The sequence below is a fragment of the Bactrocera neohumeralis genome, unplaced genomic scaffold (assembly GCF_024586455.1).
Source record: "Bactrocera neohumeralis isolate Rockhampton unplaced genomic scaffold, APGP_CSIRO_Bneo_wtdbg2-racon-allhic-juicebox.fasta_v2 cluster09, whole genome shotgun sequence".
Taxonomy (NCBI): domain Eukaryota; kingdom Metazoa; phylum Arthropoda; class Insecta; order Diptera; family Tephritidae; genus Bactrocera; species Bactrocera neohumeralis.
Genome location: NW_026089622.1, coordinates 4323689 through 4344307, shown reverse-complemented (window position 1 = coordinate 4344307; position 20619 = coordinate 4323689).

Sequence of the window (20619 nt, the reverse complement as noted above, 5' to 3'; positions counted from 1 at the left end):
GGATCCTTTGCGATTCAAGATAGAGTTTATTAGCTAAGTCCAAGTGTAGTAGTCATTCTTTAGGATGCCTGCGCCTGACGCGAATTTTAACAGACTCTGCGATCTAACTATCTATACCTCCTCCAGTGTATATTGCCGTGGGGACCTCATATGCTTACAACGTAGTCTTGTAAATGCGGGACAAGTGTACAATAGATCATCTATTGTGTCCCTGGTGTCCTCCTAAAAATATAGGAGCATCTGTTAAAATTTTGGTTGTAACACCACCTAAAAATCTATATTAATTTCTGGATTTAGCAAAGATAACTCAGTTGATATCCGTAAGTTTAATTTCAATTACTACTGGAGTATATCATCGTTTAAAATTGACTTATAATATATGTATGTAAAGTTAGATATTCGACTGAGAAAAAATAAAAAACTTTAAAGAATTTTTGGAAAAACGAGTTTTGTAGGAGCCGAGGTAAAAATAGGACGATGAGAGTGGCATTGCCAACTTTTAGGTGAAATCACATCTCGATATCGCCATACCAATTTCCACCAAATTGGGTACAAGACATTTCTCTGATGTTCTTATGTTACAGCGACGAAATGGACGAAATAAATAACACAATTTTAATTTCCATTTGAAACTTTCACTTTCCAGTATACAAATCACTAATCAATTAATAAAAAAAACGAATCAAAGTATAAAATTTTGCACGAAAAGTACATTAGAGGAGTGCCACCGTATTACAATTAGTTTTTAACCAAAAATATCCGTCAATACGTGAAAAAACTGTAGATAAAATCTAGTCAATACTCTCTCCTATACGTTCCCGCTCGCACTACCAGGCAGTTTAGACCCTTACTTTTAAAATTTTCTAGAACAAATTTTGAGTTAAACGAACCATTCCGCTGTTCCAATTCTCATTCCAGCACATTTGATCTAACAGACTCACTCTTTACCATTAAAAAAACTATTTTATCTACTCTTAACAAGTAACATTTAAAAACAATAAACTTTAATCTAATTCTTAATTTTAGCTGTTGAAATTTTTGTTTCTGTAGCTGAGCAGCTTAAGATCGCAACGCTTAAAACTCTCTAGCCTTTTAAGACTCGGCTAATTCCGCTCGTTCGCGGATTGCGTCCCTCGCGTCGGTTGGGCGGGAGGAGGGTAATCGTTGGGTATTATTATTATATATCTAATATAAAATCTGCAAACTTTCGTCAAAGTAGACGGAATGTATAAAATTGGATATAAACCAAAATTCCCATATAACCATATACCCCATATAAAGTATTATTGTTTTATTCGGTTGTATGTATCGCCACCAAAAACTAAGTGGTTATATACCTAAATATAAAATTGATCACAAAGACGAGAAAAATTGAAATTCGGTTGACTGTCTGTCTGTCCGTCCGTCCATCCGGGCAAGCTGTAACTTGAGTAAAATGGAGATATCTCGAAACTTGGTGGCTAAATGAGCTTCTGACCCCCCTCCTAATACAACACCTCTACACCACCCACATTATACCCACACCCCCTCTTCACCCCACACTACACCCACCAACTCAACACATCGGCACCATGCACACCATCTTCTCATCCCACACTACACACCACATACTCAACACATCAGCATCACACCGCATCATCATCTACACTATGCCTTTCACACCACAAACATGAGGACATCAAACACAATCAACAAAAGGGACTGACGGACGGCGCCCGGTAATGTACCATAACTACGCACTGATTTAAAATATAAAACCGTATTTTGGTACAGAGGTACCCTGTGGGTAATTTTTTTTAAGTGGGCGTGGCTCCGCAATCTAATAAGTTTAGTGCACATATCAGCTAAACCACTTAAGCTACAACAACCACAATTGCTAAGTGCAAATCTTAAAAAACTTCACTTCTACCGACAGTGTGAAAATCGATGAAATGGGCAGAACTCATTCCCCATATCATGGTACTCTTAAAAACCTTTAAAATCGCAATAAATCAATAACTAAATACGCAAGAAACGTTAACATTTACTACCGAGATTGTATAAGAGAGCTTTATGGGCACCGCCCACTTTTTGGCGAAATCCCATGTCTCGGAACCAGACATACTGATTTCGACATAATTTAGTACTTGGCATTTCTTTAACATTTTCATGTCACAGTGTGAAAATGGACGAAATTGGACAATAATCACGGCTACTTCCCTTACAGCAAAATTTTAAATTACACTTGATTCGTTTAGTTTCCAGTACACAAATCAAAAAGCGATTAATACATATGATTCGGCGCGAATAATGCTTTTAGTGTGTGCACCTTATGATCAAAATTGCTCAAATCCAATAAAAAACTTGATTATAACAGTGTATCTTTTTGCCAAAAATAGAAAAAATTTGGCAGAACTTGACATAGTCAATATATAACTAATGTTAGGACTGACTTTACTATATTTGATTGGTGGTTTAGTATGTGGTATTGAGAAAAATATATAAAATCGCAATACCCCCATATATTACTTGTATGTATGTACCATATAATGATTTTCGTTTTTCTAACAAACCTTATTCCGAATACGTCGGCCAGTGTATAAGTTATATTTAGTATATTTACATATAAAATTGCTTGGATTTCGATCCTCAGGTTGACGTTTAAATCTTTAAGTATTTCCATGATTTTGATTATTGTAAGTTGCAAGAGTATAAAGTGTTCGGTTGCTAAGATTTGAAGGTATTCTCCCAGCTTTGATTTTTGCAAGTTGCAAGAAATTTTTGGTTATACTCGAACTTAACCCTCCCTTACTTGTTTTTGCAATGTTTCTTAGAGGTGCCTATCAATAATTTTTCAAACTACAAAGTTAAAAAACTCGATACATGCAAAAAACTTGATTTTTTAACTAGCCAAATGTACATATTTGCTCCAAACAAATGCTTTTGCTATTGCCTTTTCGAAAGGCCCGCCTATTTCTAATATATATAATATACATAAACAATTTATAGTTTCGTATTTTCACATTCGAATACAAATTATAATTATAAACATCAACGGGAATGTTGTTAATTTTTCCACTAAGAAGTTGTTGTTATGTGATGTATTCTGCTATGAATTGATTGCGAATATTTCGTTTATTTGCAATATCACATATTTATGTTTGTATATTCTAATCAGAAATGCCAAAAGTTCGCTTGAAAAAACAGAAAAGAGGGGGAAGATGAGCTAATTTACGATGTTAAGCAGAATTTTAGAACTATTTTGTTTTTGCCATTACTGACACTACATTATCTTCAACCGATCAAAGATGCGATCAGTTGAAACAACTTACTAAAACTTTTGAATTTTTATTTAATATTGATCAGCTGCAGACTTTTACATACACAGTCATTTTTAAACATTGTAAAAAATTAGAATTGTCATTAACTCATGTTGGATGAACGGATATAAATAGATGCAACGAATTTATGCATCAAGTACAAGCTATTGGCTGAAAAATTGCTCAAAAAAGTCGCTACTGGATGTATGTATGTAATGTCTTTTGAATATATTGGTATACCTCCTTTAGCAAAATATAATAGTTTTGTTTTAATCACGTGCAGTTTTTTAGACAGCTACATATTCAATTCTGATCTCATATACGTGTCTTTTGTATACTGTTGCAACATTTCCTAGTGACTATACGTCCCTCCCGTCGTCTCTCCGTCCGTACACGCTAGAACTTGAGTAAAAATTTAGACATTTTAATGAAACTTAAAAACAGTTCTTTGGCAAAAAAGAGAACTCGTAGACGGGCGTAATTGGACCACTGTCAAGCTCACAAAATACCATTAATCGATAACCTATAAAATACCATAACTAAGCACTAAATTAAAACTCTAAGAGGTTTAATGTTCGTAATCAGACTACAGCCACGCTTACTTCCAATCTGCTTCTTTCACTTACCAGTACACATACGGATAAAACTTTGTATAAATAGTGTCTTTGTCCCCATATACTTAAAATAAAGATTTCCGAACTTCCATTAGACCTTATATTACATACATAAGTATATCACCCAATGTTAAATTGAGAAAGCGTATTTTTCTATTAACAGTGTATCTTTGTACATGAAATGTATAAAATCTAGTGAAAACTTGCTCTAAACCCCATATAACTAACAAACCGTATGCACTTTGATCCTGACAAGTTGCAAAAGGATAAAGTATTCATTTACGCTTCCTTTCTTGTTTAAAATAAATTTTACTTCCTCTTCTTTGAACCTTGCAAGTTGCAAGAGTATGTAATGTGTAGTTACACCCTAACTTAGTCTTTCCCTATTTCTTTAATACAGTGAAAGCTCGCTAATCCGAACGGTGTGTAATCCGAATTATCCAGTAATCTGAATTGAATAAAGTACGCGTTGCATACTCTATAGTCCGCATTGATTGCCGCTCTCTAATCCGAATTTTAATTTTTCTATCCTTTTGTAGCGTAGGTGCACATATTTGTTTTGACGTACATAAGTGCAAACAACGCAGAAAGCCTGTTTCAACGTGTTGTGGAAGTGTGAATGGAATTTTACAACTAACGGGACATCATTTGATATGCATACACATGTATGTATGTACAAATGAATGCATGTTCAATGATTTATTATACTCTCGCAACAAAGTTGCTAAGGAGAGTATTATAGTTTTGTTCACATAACGGTTGTTTGTAAGTCCTAAAACTAAAAGAGTCAGATATAGGGTTATATATACCAAAGTGATCAGGGTGACGAGTAGAGTTGATATCCGGATGTCTGTCTGTCCGTCCGTCCGTCCGTCTGTCCGTCCGTGCAAGCTGTAACTTGAGTAAAAATTGAGATATCATGATGAAACTTGGTACACGTATTTCTTGGCTCCATAAGAAGGTTAAGTTCGAAGATGAGCAAAATCGGCCCACTGCCACGCCCACAAAATGGCGGAAACCGAACACATATAAAGTGCCCCCTACTAAGTTTTTTATACATATCTCAGAAACTGCTATAGCTATGTCAACCAAACTCTATAAAGTCGTTTCCTTCAGGCATTTCCATATAGAGTTCAAAAATTGAATAAATCGAATAATAACCACGCCCACCTCCCATTCAAAGGTTATGTTGAAAATCACTAAAAGTGCGTTAACCGACTAACAAAAAACGTGAGAAACACCAAATTTTACGGAAGAAATGGCAGAAGGAAGCTGCACACAGGCTTTTTTTAAAAATTGAAAATGGGCGTGGCGCCGCCCACTTATGGACCAAAAACCATATTTCAAGAAATACTCAACCGATTTCAATGAAATTCGGTACATAATATTTTCTTAACACCCGAAATATGGGGAAAATCGGTTCTCAACCACGCCTTCTTCCAATATAACGCTATTTTGAATTCCATCTGATGCCTTCTCTGTATAATATATACATTAGGAAATGAAAATACAATTCAATCCAATCTAATTAATTTTACAGCAAAATAAAAAAATATGTAAATTATTATCACTTTGTCATGCGAGAGTATAAAATGTTCGGTGACACCCGAACTTAGCCCTTCCTTACTTGTTTTGTTATTATTTTAATTCTGGAATAGCATTACACACGACGACATCAATTTAAATTACAATATGGCAAAAAGACGTGCACATAAAACATTATCACTAGCTGATAAGATTAAAATAATACAAGAGATAGACCGCGGACGATCTGGAAAACTTTTAGCAGATAAATATAGTGTAGGAACTTCTACAATTTGTGACATAAAAAATAATTCCGAAAATATTAGGAGGTATAGAATCCGTATTATGCACTAAACTTTAGTAAAATAAATAATATAATAATAACTAAAGTATCTTACAAAAATGAGTTAATTGTATACATACCTATTTTATAAGATTTGCTGAGAATTCTGATGAAAAACTTTTGGAGCAGCGCAAGACACTCAAAACGGGTGAGTGCGAAGAGTTTGAGGAAAACTTATATGCTTGGTTTGAAGAGAAGCGGTCACGACATCAAACCATTTCAGCGGGAGTTTTACGACAAAAGGCAAAATCACTTTATCAGAAAATGTATAACAATGAGTCGTTTAAAGCTAGCGATGGATGGTTTCAAACGTTTAAGAAACGATTTTCTGTGCGAAACTTAAAAATATGCGGAGAGTCTTTATCTGCTAGACCAGATCTTATTCCTGCTTCTCAAAATGAGCTCTACAATGTAATTGAAGCTGACAATTTGTTGAACGACCAAATTTATAATGCTGATGAGTCTGGACTTTTTTGGAAAATGTTTCCAGACAAAACTTTAGTGCATTTTAAAGAAAAATCAGTTCCAGGCACCAAAATGAGCAAAGAGAGAATCACCTTCTTATGTTGTGCTAATAAGACTGGAAGACACAAGCTACAGCTTGCAGTGGTTGGTAAATCAAAAAACCCTCGGTCATTTAAAAAACAAAGGGTGATAGAATATTACTCATCAAAAAATGCATGGATGACAACATACATACATTTTTACTGAATGGTTTTTCAAATCGTTTATACCACAGGTAAAAAACTATCAGACTGAAAATAATTTGCCGAAAAAAGGTCTATTGACATTGGATAATGCAACATGTCATGGGGAGCCGTTGGCATCTGAATGTGGACAATATAAAACTATGTTTCTCCCTCCAAATTGTACTAGCATTATCCAACCTATGGATCAAAATGCGATACGCCTGACAAAACTTTATTACAAAAAAGACCTCTTGTGTGAATTGGTCAATTCTGAATCAGACAGTACTGACATTTTTTTGAAACAATACAATATGTACGAAGCCATTTTGGAACAGGGTATCGGACTCCACTCTAAAGTCCATTTGGAAAAATATTCATACCCAGAGATGGGCTTACAGCAAGAATTACCGGAGACTGACCTTTCGGCTCGTTTTGAAGAAATTAAAGAATTTCGTGCAATCACAAATTTATTTCGCCGCAATACTGACGTAGAACTTTCTGAAGATGAAGTTCTTGCCTGGATTAATGACTCTGGCAGTAGTGTGGTTGCATGTAGTAGCTCAGAATTGGTTACAGAAGACGAAGAAGCAGAATCTAATATGATTAAGCGCGTTAAAAATCGTGAAGCTGTACAAGCTTTAAATATAAGTATAGATTGGGCAAAGCAACGAGGCATAGACACTGATCAAATATTAGTACTCAAGGAAATGCGTAATAAAGCTTTAGAAGCATGTGTATTGAAACAGAAACAAACTTGCATCACAAATTTCGTTAAAAAAACATAATAATAAATAAGGTGTAAGCAATATTCTTTCTTAAAAATATAATAATAAATGAAATTAGTTCTGAAATACTATCCCGAGTTTTATTTTCGAATGGCGTCATCTTTTGTGAAATAAAATACATAAATATAGCCTATCCACTAATCCGAATATTCATTTCATTTTTATTAATGATTGCACACCCCAATTCGGATTAGCGACCTTTCACTGTATAAAGTTTTGCCCACACATAAAGTTAATTCCCCAGCTTTGATCATTACATGTTGAAAGAGTAAAAATGTTTTTCAACACTTGATTTCCTTTCACCTTTTAAAATTGTAAGAGTATAAACAAATCCGCTGCACCCGAACTTTGCCATTATTTTTTGTTTAAAATAAAGTTTTCCCATATCCGAATGTATTTTCCGGCTTTAATATTTGGAAGTTGCGCATTTACCGATTACTTGTTTAATATGAAGTTATGCCATACCTGAAAGTATTTCATCGCCATCTTCTTATTCTTCTTTATTGGCATAGACACCGCTTACGCGTTTATAGCGGAGTTAACAACAGCGCGCCAGTTGTTTCTTCTTTTCGCTACGTGGCGCCAATTGGATATTCCGGCTAGGACCGAGGCCAGGTCCTTCTCCACCTGGTCCTTTCAATGGAGTGGAGGTCTTCCTCTTCCTCTGCTTCCCCCGGCGGGTACTGCCTCTAATACTTTCAGAGCTGGAGTATTTTCGTCCATTCGGACAACATGACCTAGCTAGCGTAGCCGCTGTCTTTTAATTCGTTGAACTATGTCAATGTCGTCGTATATCTCATACAGCTCATCGTTCCATCGAATGCGATATTCGCCGTGACCAACGCGCAAAGGACCATAAATCTTTCACAGAACCTTTCTCGTGAAAACTCGCAAAGTCGACTCGTCAGATGTTGTCATCGTACATGCCTCTGCACCATAAAGCAGGACGGGAGTAATGAGTGACTTATAGAGTTTGGTTTTTATTCGTCGAGATAGGAATTTACATCTCAATTGCCTACTAAGTCCGAAGTAGCACTTGATGACAGAAACTATCCTGCGTTGGATTTCGAGGCTAACATTGTTGGTGGTTTTTACAACGGTTCCAAGATAGACGTAATTAACTACAACTTCGAAGTTATGACTGTCAATAGTGACGTGAGAGCCAAGTCGCGAGTGCGACGACTGTTTGTTTGATGACAGGAGATATTTCGTCTTGCCCTCGTTCACTGCCAGACCCATTTCTTTTGCTTCCTTGTCCAGTCTGGAGAAAGCAGAACTAACGGCGCGGGTTTTGAGGCCGATATATCAATATCATCGGCATACGCCAGGAGTTGTACACTCTTGTGGAAGATGGTACCTTCTCTATTTAGTTCTGCAGCTCGAATTATTTTCTCCAGAAAGAGGTTGAAGAAATGGCACGATAGGGAATCACCTTGTCTGAAACCTCGTTTGATATCGAACGGCTCGGAGAGGTCCTTCCCGATTCTGACGGAGCTCTTCGTATTACTCAACGTCAGTTTACACAGCCGTATTAGTTTTGCGGGGATACCAAATTCAGACATCGCGGCATAAAGGCAGCTCCTTTTCGTGCTGTCGAAAGCAGCTTTGAAATCGACGAAGAGGTGGTGTGTGTCGATTCTTCTTTCACGGGTCTTTTCCAAGATTTGGCGCATGGTGGATATCTGGTCGGTTGTTGATTTTCCAGGTCTAAAGCCACACTGATAAGGTCCAATCAGTTTGTTGACGGTGGGCTTTAATCTTTCACACAATACGCTCGATAGAACCTTATATGCGATGTTGAGGAGGCTAATTCCACGGTAGTTGGCGCAGATTGTGGGGTCTCCTTTTTTATGGATTGGGCATAGCACACTTAAATTCCAATCGTTGGGCATGCTTTCGTCCGACCATATTTTACAAAGAAGCTGATGCATGCTCCTTATCAGTTCTTCGCCGCCGTGTTTGAATAGCTCGGCCGCCAATCCGTCGGCCCCTGCCGCTTTGTTGTTTTTCAGGCGGGCAATTGCTATTCGAGCTTCTTCATGGTCGGGTAATGGAACGTCTGCTCTATCGTCATCGAGTGGGGAATCGGGTTCGCCGTCTCCTGGTGTTGTGCATTCACTGCCATTCAGCAGGCTGGAGAAGTGTTCCCTCCATAATCTAAGTATGCTCTGGGCATCGGTGACTAGATCACCTTTGGGGGTTCTACAAGAGTATGCTCTGGTCTTAAAACCTTCTGTAAGCCGCCGCATTTTTTTGTAGAATTTTCGAGCATTACCCCTGTCGGCCAGCTTATCAAGCTCTTCGTACTCACGCATTTCGGTCTCCTTCTTTTTCTGTCTACAGATGCGTCTCGCTTCCCTCTTCAACTCTCGGTATCTATCCCATCCCGCACGTGTAGTGGTCGATCGTAACGTTGCGAGGTAGGCAGCCTGTTTTCTCTCCGCTGCGAGACGACACTCCTCGTCATACCAGCTGTTCTTTTGCACTTTCCGAAAACCAATGGTTTCGGTTGCAGCTGTACGTAAGGAGTTCGAAATGCCGTCCCACAGTTCGCTTATACCGAGTTGTTGACGAGTGCTCTCAGAGAGCAGGAGTGCAAGCCGAGTAGAGAATCGTTCGGCTGTCTGTAGTGATTGCAGCTTCTCGACGTCGAACCTTCCTTGTGTTTGTTGGCGTGCGTTGTTTGCTGCACAGAGGCGGGTGCGAATCTTAGCTGCAACAAGATAGTGGTCCGAGTCGATGTTAGGACCTCGGAGCGCACGCACATCTAAAATACTGGAGACTTGTCTTCCGTCTATCACAACATGATCGATCTGGTTGGTAGTTTTTCGATCCGGAGACAGCCAGGTAGCTTGATGAATCTTCTTATGCTGGAATCTAGTACCACAGATAACCATATTTCGGGCCCCGGCGAAGTCGATCAGCCTCAACCCATTTGGGGATGTTTCATCGTGGAGGCTGAATTTACCGACCGTAGTGCCAAAGATACCTTCTTTGCCCACCCTGGCGTTAAAGTCGCCATCTATCTTTGCAAATTGCGAGAGTATGAAATATTGGAATCCAATCGAACTTAGCCCATTATTCCTGTGATAGGCATGTAATAACAATACCATACCACAAACGAATACCAGATATATGTATGTCTCCAAATACTAGCACTTTACTACTATGTTATTTTCCTGGTTACAATAGTAGCATATTTTATACCCGTGACATACATATACAAATACCATATACATACCATTTGAGCAGTGTAGTACCCAGCAAAACTTCGCTAACGTATTCACCAACACATAAGCAAATCTTAAAAAAAAAAATAAAAATTTACGTGAATGTGAAAACAGGTCACATGTTGGGAATATATTTCGTACTCCCTCCCTCCACAGTTGTGCTACAAGAATGGTTGTGCTATATGCAGATATGCATTGTAGGCGTTTGATGTAAGAAATAATCAGTATCAGTAGAAGTAATCAGTAGAAGTAATCAGTATATAACAAAGTGTGCATTTCTCACATTTGTGTGAAAACTTGTGAAGTGAATAAACGTGCTTGCGCATCTTTAATCGTTAGTTAAAAAAAAAAGAATTAAAAATATTGGAATCAGCTATACACTTTGACAGCGACAAAATTTAGGCAAGTATTTATTATATAAATCACTTATATTATATTATAAAATTTTTTCCTATTTTTGTGTAGATGTATTTGTAATGGAAGGACTGCCAGGTTTTGAACGGGCATTAAGAAGAGTGGTGGACCTTAGCCACAATAGGTACCGCCAAAACAAATTATCTTTAAATAAACGGTAAGTTATTTATTTTCCAAAATTTTAGTAATAATTAATGTTTCATAATTCCAGGTCGGAACAACAACAACCAAAGTAGGTGCAATTTTTAAATAATGTATGGATGCAATGGATGCAATTATTTTTATTTTTTTTTATTTTTATTTATTTAAATATGTACTATATGTAATATATATATATTATATGTACGGATGCAATGAATAATAAAAATAACCTGTATTTGTTTTATTTTATATGGAGTAGGATAAAAGGATAAGTATACCATACTACTTTACCATCAAACTACTATACCATCCTACCATCGTTTAAAAAGAGACGAGCATATGACAAAGTGATGGTAAATTTGTATGCAAAGAAAAAGGATAGACAACTCACACGTATTCAAAGTATGCGATAGAATCTTCCCATGCCTCTGTACAAACTGATGTAAACCATTCGAATTTTTCACGCATTATATCCATAGTTATACGGCAGGTTTATGGCATTATATAACGTATAGTCTTCTTGCTGGGTATTTTGCTGGTAACAATACTATGAAGCTTCATTGTGGTATTTCAATAAACACAGCTAAAAAACAAGTAAGGAAGGACTAAGTTGAAACTTACAAAAATCAAAGCTAGGGAAATACTTTATGGTGTAAAACGTCATTTTGAGGATCGAAGTCCAAGCGATTTTATACATACGTATACTATACATATGTATATAACTCCTATACTGTCAGACATAAAAGTTTTGTTAGAAAAAAGATAGCCATTATATGTAGTATATGGCAGTTGGGGTAGTATCGACCAGATTTTATCTATTTTTCGCAATGCCACATACTATTAATATGTCACTTACTAAAAAATTACTTATATAGAGTAAAGTCAGCCGGATGTTCGAAAATACTGATATTAGTTATATGGAGGGTAAGTCAAGTTTTCGCTCAAATTTATTCATTTTAGGCACAAATATACACTTATTAGTAAAATACGCTTTTTATAAATAAAGTCCCCTGGAAGTTGGAAAATCTTTATATTAGGTATATGGGAGCTAAAGATGTATTGACATGATTCAAGCCATTTTTAACATTTAGACATATCATTGTCAGAGAAGTACTATTCCTGAATTTCAATTAAATATCTCAGACATCGACCGATATTTTCGAACAAAAGTCAACCATAGGTAATAGGTTCCTAATATCCGGTACCTAGAGGCTTCAATAGTTTTTGTTGGATTTGAAAATTTTTTGATCATAAGGTGGCATACACTAAAGGCATTAATCCTGCAAAGTTTAACCTCCTTATACTAGTAGCTTTTTGATTTGTGTACTGGAAAGTAAAAGATCTAATGGAATTTAAAATTGTGCTATATGTGAAGTAGGCGTAGTTATTGTCCGATTTCGCTCAACGTGACGTAGAAATATGAAAAAAAGTACCACGTACCAAATTTTGACGAAATCGGTGGGTCCGGTCCCCAGATATGGGATTTCACCAAAAAGTAGACGGTGCCACGTGGTCCGATTACGCCCATCTACGAACTCGAACTTTTTTTGTACTAAGAATCCTGCATACCAAGTTTCATCAAGATATCTGAATTTTTACTCAAGTTACCGCTTGCACGGACGGATGGACAGACAGACATCAACCGGATTTTAACTTTTCTCGCCACCCTGATCATTAATATTGGTTGTCAAAAAAGTCTTGCGGTATTTTCGCTAGTTGGTGCTGAAAGCGCGTAGTTCTAGTTTTATTCGTGGCATCGGGTCATGCTATACCTTTTTGGAAAGCGCTAACACGTGTTTGATTGATTTTTGTTTCTTTTAAGTCGTTCGTGAGTTATAGCGTCGCAAACATGGAGCAAAATAAAGAGAAAATACGGCATATTTTACAGTACTACTACGATAAAGGCAAAAATGCATCTCAAGCCGCCAATAAAATTTGTGCAGTTTATGGACCCGATACAGTTTCCATTTCCACCGCACAAAGATGGTTTCAACGTTTTCGTTCTGGTGTAGAGGTGGTCGAAGATGCGCCACGCTACAGAAGGCCTGTCGTCGAAAATTCCAATAAAATCGCTGAATTGGTCGAAAGAGACCATCATAGTAGCAGCCGTAGCATCGGTCAAGAGCTGGGCATGAGTCATCAAAAATTTATTTCAATTTCAATAAAAAAAAAAAAAATTCAATAAAAATACCGCAAGACTTTTTTGACAACCCATTATATATGTATATACATATATATATATATATATATATATATATAACCCTACAACTATCTCAATTAACTTTAGGTGATACGTACAACCGTTAAGTGAACAAAACTATAATACTCTGTAGCAACTGGTTGCAAGAGTATAAAAAAATTGAAAGTAATAAGAAAACTCTAATCTTAAAAATTTGTGAGCAAGAAAAACCTAAAATTGGTAGTAGTGCCGGATCTCCTTTATAGTGGGAGTTCTACAATGAGGTACATAGGGATTTGGGCAGTTTTAAATCAAACATTTTATTTGAAGTAGTGTCCGAGAGTTTAATTTACGGTATGTAATTCATTATTTAAAAATACGTATTTATTATTATCATTCGTTTTTTAGAGCCGAACTGTGAACAATCTTTAAATGATTCTGAATCTTATGCAATGGAGGTATAGTTCAGTGAACACTCCATTAGCAAAACATCGGGTAGTGAGTTCGCTGAAATACAGGCTGATGAACATCGACAAGTATTAATTCCAGAAATACAAGAATGCGTTAATAAATATATAACAAGTATATAAGTTCGAGTGCAACCGAAAATTGCAACTTGCAATAATCACAGCCAAAGTAATACTTTAAGGGATAAAACCAATCATATAGAGTAAAGTCAGACGGATGTTCGAAAATCATGATATTAGATAAATTGGTGCTAGGCCAAGTTTTCGCTCAAATTTATATATTTTAGGCACAAAGAACACTGTTATGAGTAAAATACGCCTTCTTATTTTCATTTGGATAATCTCAATATTAGTCGATATAAGAGGTACAAAGTCGCCCGGAAGTTCGAAAATCTTTTATATGATGTATATTGGAGCTAAGGGAAAGTATTGGTCCGATTCAACCAATTTTTAACATACAGACATGCCATTATAAGAGAAGAATTATCCTTTAAATTCCGTTATAAATCTCACACATTGACCGATATTTCCTATCAAAAGTCAACTATTTATAGGTACTGGGATCCAAATATTCGGTACCTAGTGGCTTGACAAGTTTTTATTGGATTTAAGCTATTTTGATCAAAAAGGGCACACACTAAAAGCATTATTCGTGCAAAGTTTTATACCGTTAAATTAATCGCTTCTTGATTTGTGTACTGGAAACTGAAGGAATAAATTGGAATTTAAAATTGTGCTATTGGGAAGTAAGGGTGGTTATTGTCCGATTTCGTTTTATGACAATGTGACATAAGAATATAAGAAGAATGCTAAGTGCTTTGTCGAAATCGGTATTTCGGGTTCTAAGATATGTGATTTCCCCAAAAAGTGAGTGGTGCCTATCGTCTAATTTTCACACCAGCTTCCATGAAGCTTTCTCATACCATCTCTGTGGGAAAATTTAATGTCTCTGGCGTGTTTAGTTATTGATTTGTCGGGATTTTAGTGGATTTTGATAATGGGGAAGAGGGGGGCTATCTTTCGATTTCATCCATTTTCGTACCGTTGGTATAGGTTCTTATAAGATTTGTACTCAGCAAATTTGGTTGTTGTAGCGTTAGTGGTTTAGGAGATATGTACATTAAACTTGTGAGAGGGCGGACCCGCCCGCTTTTTCAAAAATTTTTGGCCACAGGTGCCCTTCGCTACTACGATTCTCTGTATCAAATTACAGCTTTATATCTTAATTTAGTGCTTATTTATGGCACTTTATATGTTTTCGGTTAATGTTACTGCTTGCACGGACGAACAAACGGATGGACAGACAGACAGTCAACCGGATTTCAACTTTTCTCGTCCTGCTGATCATTTATATCTATATATACATATCTCGCTTAGTTTCAGTTGATACATAAAACCGTTAGGTGAACAAAACTATAATACTCTGCAGCAACTGGTTGCAAGAGTGTAAAAATATTAGGGCAATTCAGAAAATTATGCAATTGCAAATATTTACCATCAACAGTGAACGTCTTTTTTGTGATTTCTGTGTAACCCTTGCAAATACCATTAATTCACAGCTGATCGGTGAAGAAAAACATTGTTTGTAAACAAAATTTTCGCACAAATTAGAAAATATGCCGAAAAAAGTTTTAGAGAAGAATTAGCTAACGCTTTAATTGATGAAGCTGCTGAGGAAATTATGGACATTGAAGTTAAGAAATATTTTTATGCAGAATTTCAGTTAATAATAATTTTCTTCCAGAAATCGAAAGTGATGATGACGCAGTGGATGCAGTGTTAGATGAATTGGCTGACAATATATCTGTTGTTATGGAATGTTGGCGAGGAGTTCATAGCACAATACCTAAGTCAGACATTTGGCGCAATAATATTTTGACAACACTAGACGAAAACCAATTCCGCCAAATGTTAAGAGTAGATAGAGACCAATATAATATGCTGATTTATTTAATAAAAAACGATGAGGAATTCAACAAAGCGCACTCATGTAAGCAATTTTCTGTCGAATTGCAATTAGCAATCATACTGTTTCGAGTGGGTTCGTCGGGAGAAAGCGCAGCATAGAGAAAAATGTTTTTTCATTTTTTCCTCGAAATCTTTTGCTTTCTCAGGAACAATTACTTCACTTGGAGACGCAATTTCTTCGGCGACATCAGGAAAAGTGATTTCCAGTATTTGGCTGGCCGCGCTATCATTCATTATGGACGTAATGCCACTATCAACCACTTCAAAAGGTAATTCACTTGTGTCTTTTTTTCCCAAAAATATATTTAAGCTGATTAAAGTGTGGGCACATCGGCAACACTTTGCCTGAAATAAAAACATTAGACAAAATTTTGTCGCATTCATTGCTCTTACCTTCAATACTCGCCGTCCCGGCATCAGACCCAAGAAGGCCTGCTCCTGTTGACATTCGCCAATCGCTTGCCTTTTTGTATGAAGCCTTCAGGTGCCGCACTTTCCACCGTATTAGATCCCACGTGGCGTCTATTTTTGTGCTCTCAATGAGCTTTTTAAAAAAAATTTGAGCTGTTGGTGCCTATTAAAATCAAAATTATTTAAATAAATTATTGAAGTTAATCACTTAAATCACTTACCTCTACTTCTGGAGCTTCCTGCAAGAAATCCAGTATACTCTGGATTTCTTTTTCGATCCACTTTTTGTTTGGTTTTTCACGTTTAATTCTTTTTCTGTTTAAACCTGTTGGCTCCATTTCTTTTCTTTGTTTCCTTTTATTTTTGACAACAGCTGATAATTTGCAAACCAGTGTTCAAATAACACAATGAGTTTTAGTGTTGCTTCTTTGCATGGGTGTAGCAGCTGCATCGCTGTATATTTTGTTAGTGTAAAAGCAAAAATATGCTCGCCCATTTGCAATTGCAAATTATTTATACGATTATACTAACGGGTAAAAAAATTAGTCATTAATGTATTTCTTATAGCCATTCCACTGTTGTTTGAATCTCCTACGTAAACTCGTCTTTGAGTCTGCTGCCTTTTACATTAGATCTCTGATTGCTGAATCCAACACTAATTGATGTTATCGTTACTGTTGTTGCAAATATTATGCGTAATACATCATGCTTTTATAGTTGTGTTCGCATTTTTTATGTTAAATTGTAAACCTTTCCCAATTTCGGGAAATCGCGCTTTCAGTTGACCGAATGCGTTTTCAACAACACGGCGGCAAGAAGATAATTTTTTGTTATTATAGATATTTTTTCACCTTCTATTTAGTCAACTGAAAACGAAACCGGTTTCATTACGTATGGCGAAATTTTAAACGCTGAATCCGCAATACGTAAAATCGGTACATTTACGACTTCAATGAATTTGGAATGTCTTTCAAATAGTTCATTATTCATGTGATAAGTCAAGTATTTAAAAATGGAAGGATCGTTACAGCAAAGAGAATTGTTAAATACCATCCTTTAAAGTTGAAATAATCTGAAGCTTTACAATTTGGAAGTTTCATTTCAACGTGACATCAATCAATCGCTCCATAGCATTGAGACCCAATATTCCAAACCCATTAAAAATGTCTTCGATTTTAGCTTGTGTTGGTGGATACGAGTCCAACATTGTTTCTTGGAAAATAGTATAAATTTCCCTACACACCTCAAGAACTATTTCTCTTACTGTTGTTCTACCAATTCCAAATAAGCTTGCCAATGTTCTGTACTCTGCTGATGAAGCGAATGAATAAAGCCCAATAATTCGGTTTTCCAACGAAATAGCATTACGTCAACGGGTGTCCGTTGTCTGTAAATTCTTCAATCGATCAACCAAATATTGTATGACTTACACATGTCGAGAACCGTCTATATTTTCTATATATTTTTTACCGGAATGTTAGGATGATGTACCGCCTTGTTTTATGATGAGCTTTTAATGCACACTTTCCCACTTCTGTTTTTTATGTAGACAATACATAATTTTCACATTGTTTGCAAGAATAAAACTTATTTTCTTCATTGCTCGTATATTTGTATTACTTAAAATTTTAGAAATATTTAATGCCAATGAAAATACTCAAATACTAGAGTTTACTACATTGCCATGTGTGCCATCAAAGTGGTAAACAGAATACCATGAGATCTTTACAATGGTATTTTTACTACATGTCTGTCACGGGTATTAGAGTGAAGCTTATACACAAAAAACTCTTAAAATATTCAGTAAAAATTACTTAAAAAATGGAAAGTCGGAAAACAAAACGAGCATTTATTTAAAAAAATAGTCATGTGCGCAGTTTGAAAAAGAGCATCAAATTTGTTTTGTTTGCGTACACCTATAAACAATTTAATAAAGGATAATTATTGTACGTCTTATATTTGCCAGCGAGAGAAACGTACACTTAGCTCCAGTGGCGGAGCTCAATTTTTATTTTCATATATACAATATACTACTATTAGCAAAAAATGGTAAGATTTTATTCATAATTTTAAAATTCTTAGTTTATTTTTCAAAATCTGAAATCTCTGTTTAACAAAAAATGATGTAAATACAATTCTTTAATCAAATTGACCATAAAAAATATTTATAATATAACACGAACATTTTCCTATGAATTCACAAAACATCATCGATTTATGAAAAAATAATTTTACAATTTTAAGGCGCCCGCATTGCGTTCAGTCCCTCACCTAATGAACTGCTAACTTTCAAAATCGATATACATACACCATGCAGTGAGGTATCATCGATGACCTGATCCACAATCATTAAACAACCCAACGAAAAGTTAAAAAAAAAAACGTACCGATTTTTTTTACGTAAGAAAGAAGAACAAGGAATAAGTTTTTGAATATTCTGAACTGCGTCGGCATTATTTTCTATTAGATTTGAGCACCCCTCTCCTTATGTAATAAAAGACTATATACTAGAACAAGTTTTTTAACTTTGTTAATTTGGGAGCTACTGTGAACCCTTAACTTAATTTTAGTCTTAATAAATAAAAAACTCAAAAAGTGTTCACGTAATGCCCATTTTGCTTTTCTCATTGAATTTCATTCAAATATGGTAACACTTCAAGAAATATTTATTGCTGTTATATGGCATCGACATTCTAGTTTTCAAAGCCCACTACGATTGATTTCCATGTTTGTTTAAATTTGAATAAATACCGTTCAAATGTGTTAGTGCACGGAATTCTTTCTGAGCTGATGCGACATTTTGTAACAAAAATTAAAGTTCTAAAAATTGGTCATTTATCAAACCTGATCAATTTTCACACATGACTAAAAAATTAACCTCAATTTGCGAAAAGCTGTATGTTCGGACTTGCATCAGGGGCTTTCAGCTAGAGCGATTGCACAAAAACAAAAAATTTCAATTGGTGTCATCAGTAAAATAAAACAAGTAAGGAAGGGCTAAGTTCGGGTGTCACCGAACATTTTATACTCTCGCATGATAAAGTGATAATCGAGATTTCATTATCCGTCATTTACATATTTTTTAAATACCGTATTTGTGTAAAGTTTTATTCCGCTATCATCATTGGTTCCTAATGTATATATTATACAGAGAAGGTATCAGATGGAATTCAAAATAACGTTATATTGGAAGAAGGCGTGGTTGTGAACCGATTTCACCCATATTTCGTACATGTCATCAGGGTGTTAAGAAAATATTATATACCGAATTTCGTTGAAATCGGTAGAGTAGTTCCTGAGATATGGTTTTTGGTCCATAAGTGGGCGACGCCAAGCCTATTTTCAATTTTTAAAAAAGGCCTGGGTGCAGCTTCCTTCTGCCATTTCTTCCGTAAAATTTAGTGTTTCTGACGTTTTTTGTTAGTCGGTTAACGCACTTTTAGTGATTTTCAACCTAACCTTTGTATGGGAGGTGGGCGTAGTTATTATCCGATTTCTTCCATTTTTGAACTGTATATGGAAATGCCTGAAAGAAACGACTCTATGGAGTTTGGTTGACATAGCTATAGTAGTTTCCGAGATATGTACAAAAAACATAGTAGGGGGTGGGGCCACTCCCACTTTTCCAAAAAAATTATGTCCAAATATGCCCATCCCTAATGCGATCCTTTGTGCCAAATTTTACTTTAATATCTTTATTTTTGGCTTAGTTATGACACTTTATAGGTTTTCGGTTTCCGCCATTTTGTGGGCCGATTTTGCCCATATCGAACTTAACTTTCTTATGGAGCCAAGAAATACGTGTACCAAGTTTCATCATGATATCTCAATTTTTACTCAAGTTACAGCTTGCACGGACGGACGGACAGACAGACATCCGGATTTCAACTCTACTCGTCACTCTGATCACTTTGGTATATATAACCCTATATCTGACTCTTTTAGTGTTAGGACTTACAAAAAAGCGTCATGTCAACAAAACAATAATACTCTCCTTAGCAACTTTGTTGCGAGAGTATAACAAAATCAAATTAACACTCCTAACAAAGCTCACTCCTGAAACAGAAAAACTCAGTGGAGGCTAACAAAGTGTTATTCTCGTCTTTAGGCACTAGAGTATGCAATAATACCATTCGAAATTAAATTGATTAAAAAACCGTTCATGTCAGTGAAAAACAAAGAAGTAGGATGAAATTTGCGAAAGAACACAAAAACTGGACAAGCGAACAGTTGAAACTAGTAATTTGGTCTGACGAAACGAAAATTAATCGTATTAATTCAGATGGACGCATTTGGACATGGTGTGACAAGCGATGCGGTCTCACCGATAGGAATATGCTGCGCACACTTAAATTCGGAGGAGGTTCACTTATGGTGTGGGTGGTATGGCATTCTAGAAGATTCACTTATCCCTAGTTTCGAAATTTTTGGATGTGAACCCGGTGATTTGTTATACATTCAAGACAATGGCCCTAAACATATTGGCTATTTCAAAATTTTGGTTGAATAATATTACTTTATATGTATTATAACCACCAGAAATTATTGAATGAAG